Here is an 8,073-nt window from a genome sequence, read left to right as displayed (position 1 = left end):
GACATTATATACTGTTAAAAGGAACCATTCACCAACAACATATAACAATTATCAATATTTATGAACCAAATAATGGTACTGCAATATTCATAAAACAAATTCTCCTCAAGTTCAAGAATCAAATAGACCACAACACAATAATCATGGGTGACTTCAACACACCTCTGTCACCATTGGACAGATCCTCCAAACAAATGTTGAATAAAGAAATTATAGATCTCAATATCACAATCAATTACCTCGACTTAACTGACATATATATATAATATATCAACCATTATCAAGTGGATATACGTTTTTCTTAGCAGCACATGGATATTTCTCAAAAATAGACCATATATTTTGCCATAGGGCAACCCTCAGTAAAGATAAAGGGGTGGAGAGAATACCATGCATTTTATCTGATCATAATGGAATGAAACTGGAAATCAATGATAAAAGAAGGAAGGAAAAATCCTATATCACATGGAAAATGAACAATATGTTACTGAATGATTAAGGGGTTACAGACATAAAGTTCTTCTGACATCAAGGAGGAAATCAAAAAATTCTTAGAGATAAATGAAAATACAGACACAATTTATCGGAATCTATGGGCACAATGAAAGCAGTTTTAAGAGGGAAATTCATCGCCTGGAGGTCATTCCTCAAAAAAAAGAAAAACCAACAAATTAATAAGCTCACACTTTATCTCAAAGCCCTAGAAAAGGAAGAAAAAAACAACAGCAAATGCAGCAGAAGGAAAGAAATAATTAAAATCAGAGCGGAAATCAACGAAATTGAAACAAAAAAAAACTATTTAAAAAATTAACAAAACTAAAAGTTGGTCCTTCGAAATAATAAACAAGATTAACAGACCCTTACCCATGCTAACAAAGAGAAGAAGAGAGAGAACTCAGATTACTCACATACGGGATGAAAAAGGCAATATCACAACAGATGCTACAGAAATACAGAAGACAAATAGAAATTATTTTTAAAACCTATATTCCAATGAAATAGAAGATAGTGAAGACATCGATAAATTTCTTAATACATATGATTTGCCCAGATTGAGTCACGTGGATACACATAATTTGAACAGACCAATATCAGTGGATGAAATTGAAGAAGCAATCAAAAGACTACCAACCAAGAAAAGCCCAGGACCGGATGAGTATACAGCGGAGTTTTACAAAACCTTTAAAGAAGAATTAATACCAATACTCTTCAAGTTATTTCAGGAAATAGAAAAAGAGGGAGCTCTTTCAAATTCATTCTATAAGGCCAACATCACGTTGATTCCGAAACCAGACAAGACACCTCAAAGAAAGAAAACTACAGACCAATATCCCTGATGAAACTAGATGAAAAAATTCTCAATTAAATTCTAGGGAATCGGATACAAAGGCACATCAAAAAAATTGTGCACCATGATCAAGTAGGATTCATCCCTGGGATGCAAGGATGGTTCAATATATGGACATCAATAAATGTTATTCACCACATCAATAGACTTAAATATAAGAACCATATGATCATCTCAATAGACACAGAAAAAGCATTCAACAAAGTACAGCATTCCTTTATGTTCAAAACATTAGAAAAACTAGGGACAACAGGAAATTACCTTGACATTGTAAAAGCTATCTATGCTAAGCCTCAGGCTAGCATCATTCTGAATGGAGAAAAATTGAAGGCATTCCCTCTAAAATCTGGAAGAAGACAGGGATGTCCTCTCTCACCACTTCTATTAAATATAGTTCTTGAAACACTGGCCAGAGCAATTAGACAGACGAAAGAAATAAAAGGCATAAAAATTGGAAAAGAAGAACTTAAATTATCACTATTTGCGGATGACATGATTTTATACCTAGAAGACTCAAAAGGATCTACAAAAAAAACTACTAGAACTAATAAATTAATTCAGCAAAGTGGCAGGATAGATATAAAATCAACAAGCATAAATCAAAGGCATTCCTGTATATCAGCGACAAAACTTCTAAAATGGAAATGAGGAAAAACACTCCATTCATAATATCATCAAAAAAAAAATAAAATACTTGGGAATCAACCTAACAAAAGAGGTGAAATATTTACACAATGAAAACTATAGAACCCTAAAGGGAGAAATAGAAGAAGATCTTAGAGGATGGAAAAATATACCCTGTTCATGGATAGGCAGAACTAACATCATCAAAATGGCAATATTACCAAAAGTTCTATATAGGTTTAATGCAATGCCAATTAAAATCCCAAAAGCATTGCTTGTAGAAATATATAAGGCAATCATGAAATTCATATGGAAAAATAAAAGACCCAGAATAGCAAAAGCAATTCAAAGCAGGAACTGTGAATCAGGTGGTTTAGCAATACCAGATTTCAAACTATATTACAGAGCAATAGTAACAAAGACAGCATGGTACTGGTACCAAACCCGGCGGGTGGACCAATGGTACAGAATAGAAGACACAGAGACCAATCCACAAAGTTACAACTATCTTATATTTGATAAAGTGGCTAAAAGCATGCAATGGAGGAAGGATAGCATCTTCAACAAACGGTGTTGGGAAAACGGGAAATCCGTATGCAAGAAAATGAAACTGAACCCCCTCCTCTCACCATGCACAAAAGTTCACTCAAAATGGATCAAGGACCTTAATATAAAATCAGAGACTCTGCGTCTGATAGAAAAAGTTGGCTACGATCTACATATAGTGGGGTCGGGCTCCAAATTCCTCAATAAGACACCCATAGCACAAGAGTTAATAACAAGGAAAAACAAATGGAACTTACTTAAACTAAAAAGTTTTTTCACAGCAAGAGAAACAATAAGAGAGGTAAATAGGGAGCCTACATCATGGGAACTAATCTTTACTCCTCACACTTCAGATAGAGCCCTAATATCCAGAATATACAAAGTAATCAAAAAATTAGACAATAAGTTAACCAATAACCCAATCAACAAATTGGCCAAGGACCTGAACAAAAACTTCTCAGAGGAGGACATACAATCATACAACAAGTACATGAAAAAATGCTCATCATCTCTAGCAGTCACATATATGCAAATCAAAACCACCCTAAGATACCATCTCACTACAGTAAGATTGGCAGCCATTATGAAGTCAAACAACAACAAGTGCTAGGGAGGATGTGGGGAAAAGAGTTCTCTTGTACATTGCTGGTGGGACTGCAAATTGGTGCGGCCAATTTGGAAAGCAGTATGGAGAATCCTGGGAAAGCTGGGAATGGAACCACCATTTGATCCAGCTATTGCTCTTCTCGGACTATTCCCTGAAGACATTAAAAGAGCATATTACAGGGATACTGCCACATCGATTTTCATAGCAGTGCAATTCACAATAGCTAGAGTGGAACCAACCCAGATGCCCTTCAATGGATGAATGGATTACAAAAATGTGGCATCTATACACCATGGAGTATTATGCAGCACTAAAAAATGACAAAATCATGGAATTTCCAGGGAAATGGACGGCACTTGAGTAGATTATGCTTAGTGAAGCTAGCCAATCCCTAAAAAACAAATACCAAATGTCTTCTTTGATATAATGAGAGCAACTAAGAATAGAGCAGGGAGGAAGAGCAGGAAGAAAAGATTAACATTAAACAGAGACATGAGGTGGGAGGAAAAGGGAGAGAAAAAGGGAATTGCATGGAAACGGAGAGAGACCCTTATTGTTATACTAAATTACATATAAGAGGTTGTGAGTGGTATGGAAAAATAAACAAGCTGAGAAATGAATTACAGTAGATGGGGTAGAGAGAGAAGATGGGAGTGGACGGGAGGGGGGATAGTATAGGATAGGAAAGGGAGCAGAATACAACAGTAACTAATAGGGCATTATGTAAAAATGTGGATGTGTAACCCATGTGATTATGCAATCTGTACTTGGGGTTAAAAAGGGAGTTCATAACTCACTTGAAGCTAATGTATGCTAATGTATAAAATATGATGTGTCAAGCAAGAGCTTTGTAAGGTTTTGAACAACCAATTAAAAAAAATTAAAAAAAAGAAAAAAATTAACAAAACTAAAAGTTGGTTCTTCGAAAAAATAAATAAGATCGACAGACCCTTGGCCATGCTAATGAAGAGAAAAAGAGACGGAACACAGATTACTAACATACGGGATGAAAAAGCCAATATCACAACAGATGCTACCGAAATACAGAAGACAATTAGAAATTATTTTTAAAATCTATATTCCAATAAAATAGAAAATAGTGAAGACATCGATAAATTTCTTAATACATATGATTTGCCCAGACTGAGACAGGAGAATACACACAATTTAAACACAACAATATTAATGGATGAAATAGAAGAAGCAATCAAAAGACTATCAACCAAGAAAAGCCCAGAACCGGATGAGTATACAGCGGAGTTTTACAAAACCTATAAAGAAGAATTAATACCAATACTTTTCAAGTTATTTCAGGAAATAGAAAAAGAGGGAGCTCTTCCAAATTCATTCTATAAGGCCAACATCACCCTTATTCCAAAACCAGACAAAGACACCTCAACGAAAGAAAACTTCAGACCAATATCTCTGATGAACCTAGATGCAAAAATCCTCAATAAAATTTTGGCGAATCGAATACAAAGGCACATCAAAAAAATTGTGCACTATGATCAAGTAGGCTTCATCCCTCGAATCCAAGGATGTTTCAATATATGGAAATCAATAAATGTTATTCACCACATCAATAGACTTAAAGATAAGACCCAATGATTATCTCAATAGACACAGAAAAAGCATTCGACAAAGTACAGCATCCCTTTATGTTCAAAACATTAGAAAAATTAGGGATAACAGAAACTTACCTCAACATTGTAAAAGCTATCTATGTTAAGCCTCAGGCTAATTTTCTGAATCGAGAAAAATTCAATGCATCCCCTCTAAAATCTGGAACAAGACAGGGATGCACTCTATCACCACTTCTATTCAATATAGTTCTCGAAACACTGGCCAGAGCAATTTAGACAGACGAAAGAAATCAAAAGCAAAAAAATAGGAAAAGAAGAACTTAAATTATAACTATTTGCTGGTGACATGATTCTATACATAGAAAACCCAAAAGGTTCTACAAAAAATTACTAGAACTAATAAATGAATTCAGTAAAGTAGCAGGATATAAAATCAACACGCATAAATCAAAGGCATTTCTGTATATCAGCGACAAATCTTCTGAAATCGAAATAACCCTTCTGAAAAACAGTCCATTCAAAACATCTCACAAAACTCAGATATCCGTGTGACCAGTAAAGAATTATATATCAGCGACAAATCCTCTGAAAGGGAAATGAGGACAACCACTCCATTAACAATATCTTCAAAAAAAAAATACTTGGGAATCAACCTAACAAAAGAGGTGAAAGACTAATACAATGAAAAGTACAGAACCCTAAAGAGAGAAATAGAAGAAGATCTTAGAAGATGGAAAAATATACTCTGTTCATGGATAGGCAGAACTATCATCATCAAAATGGCGATATTACCATAAGTTCTCTATAGTTTTAATGCAATGCCAATCAAAATCCCAACGGCATTTCTTGTAGAAATAGATAAACCAATCATGAAATTCATATGGAATAATAAAGGACCCCAAAATACAAAAGCAATTGTAAGCAGGACGTGTTAATCAGGCGGTATAGTGATACCAGATTTCAAACTATATTACAGAGCAAAAGTAATAAAAACAGCATGGTACTGGTACCAAAAGAGACGGGTAGACCAATGGTACAGAATACAGGACACAAGAGACTAATCCACAAAGCTACAACTATGTTATATTTGATAAAGGAGCTAAAAGCATGCAATGGAGGATGCATAGCATCTTCAACAAATGGTGTTGGGTAAACTGGAAATGCATCTGCAACAAAATGAAACTGAATCCCCTCCTCTCGCCATGCACAAGAGTTTACTCAAAGTGGATCAAGGAGCTAGATATCAAATCAGAGACTCTGCATCTGTTAGAAGAAAAACTGGCTCCGATTTACATATTGTTGGGTCGGGCTCCAAATTCCTTAATAGGACACCCATAGCACAAGAGTTAATAACAAGAATCAACAAATGGGACTTACTTAAACTGAATTTTTTTTCTTAGCAAGAGAAACAATAAGAGAGGTAAATAGGGAGCCTACATCTTGGAAACGAATTTTTACTCCTCACACTTCAGATAGAGACCTAATATCCAGAGTATACAAAGAACTCAAAAAATTAGACAATAAGATAACAAATAACCCAATCAACAAATGGGCCAAGGACCTAAACTGACACTTCTCAGAGGAGGACATACAATCAATCAATAAGTACATGAAAAAATGCTCACCATCTCTAGCAGTCAGAGAAATGCAAATCAAAACCACCCTAAGATACCATCACACTTTAGTAAGATTGGCAGCCATTATGAAGCCAAACAACAAGTTCTGGTGAGGATGTGGGGAAAAGGTTACTCTTGTGCATTGCTGGTGGGACTGCAAACTGGTGCACCCAATTTGGAAAGCAGTATGGAGAATCCTGGGAGAGCTGGGAATGGAACCACCATTTGATCCAGCTATTGCCCTTCTCATACTATTCCCTGAAGACCTTAAAAGAGCGTATTACAGGGATACTGCGACATCCATGTTCATTGCAGCAGAATTCACAATTGCTGGACTGAGGAACCAACCCATATGCTCTACAATAGATGAATGGATAAAAAAAAATGTGGCATTTTTACACCATGGAGTATTACTCAGCACTAAAAAATGACAAAATCATGGAATTTGCAGGGAAATGGATTGCACTAAGCAGATTATTCTTATTGAAGCTATCCAATCACTGAAAAACAAATACCAAATGCCTTATTTGATATAATGAGAGCAACTGAGAACAGAGCAGGGAGGAAGAGCATGAAGAAAAGATTAACATTAAATAGAGACTTGAGTTGGGGGGGAAGGGAGAGAAAAGGGAAAATGCATGGTAATCGAGGGAGACCCTCATTGTTACACAAAATTACATATAAGAGATTGTGAGGGGAATGGGAAAATAAACAAGGAGAGAAATTAATTACAGTAGATGGGGGAGAGAGAGAATATGGGAGGGGATGGGATGGGGGATAGTAGATGATAGGAAAGGTAGCAGAATACAAAAGTTACTAATAGGGCATTATGCAAAATGTGGATGTGTAACCGATGTGATTCTATAATCCGTATTTGGGGTAAAAATGGGAGTTCATAACCCACTTGAATCTAGTGTATGAAATATGATATGTCAAGAGCTTTGTAAGGTTTGAAAAACTAACTAAAAAAATAAAATAAAATAAACTGAAATAAAATAATTAAAAAAACACATGGAGAACTATTTCAACACAAAGTTGACTAGATTAATAACTGCTACCTTATATAATGCAAAATGCAAGTGCAACTATACACCATGCGTCCTCTGAAATGCTTGTAATTGTATCTGTTTGGGTTGTTTTTCTCGATCATATGAGGATTAGTAGTCAGAGTCTAGTAGGGTATTAGTTAGTGTCAGGGATTTAGTATTTCGAATGGAAAATTGGAAAATGAACCCAATGTGTGTGCAAATATGTGCTACACAAAAATTTTCTTACTCTCATCCAGAACAATGCCTTGAAATTACCCTCGCCCCAAGTAATGTATCTTTAGAGGTGAAGAGTTAGAAAATCTAGGAATAAATATCTGGAATAGAATATGCTCAAAAGTTTAAAACCTTGGAGGTGGTAGAGTACTTTCCAAAAGTAAGGGACAGGGTAAACACTCCACAAACGTGGAGCTTTGCTGGCCTAAATACTTCTTGAGAAACTGCCTCTGAGTTTGGGCACTTGAAATATATGTTGTTGTCAGGAGCTTTAGCTTCTTTGTAATGAGACCATCAAAGCTGGGTCAGCATCTATGTGACCTGGAGGACATGGTTTAATATTTTCCAATGAACATGAGGTATCAGTGTTGAATTCAATCTTTGTAGGTAAACTGGGGCCACTGGCGGCTATGTGTATCCCCGTGGGAATTCTGAAGCCATTTGGTCATCCTCCACATTTTATCGGGTTTCTTCCTGCTGCACAGGT

This window comes from Callospermophilus lateralis, unplaced genomic scaffold (assembly GCF_048772815.1).
Source record: "Callospermophilus lateralis isolate mCalLat2 unplaced genomic scaffold, mCalLat2.hap1 Scaffold_331, whole genome shotgun sequence".
Taxonomy (NCBI): domain Eukaryota; kingdom Metazoa; phylum Chordata; class Mammalia; order Rodentia; family Sciuridae; genus Callospermophilus; species Callospermophilus lateralis.
The sequence above is the reverse complement of the archived record's forward strand: the minus strand, read 5'-3'. Positions refer to the sequence as shown.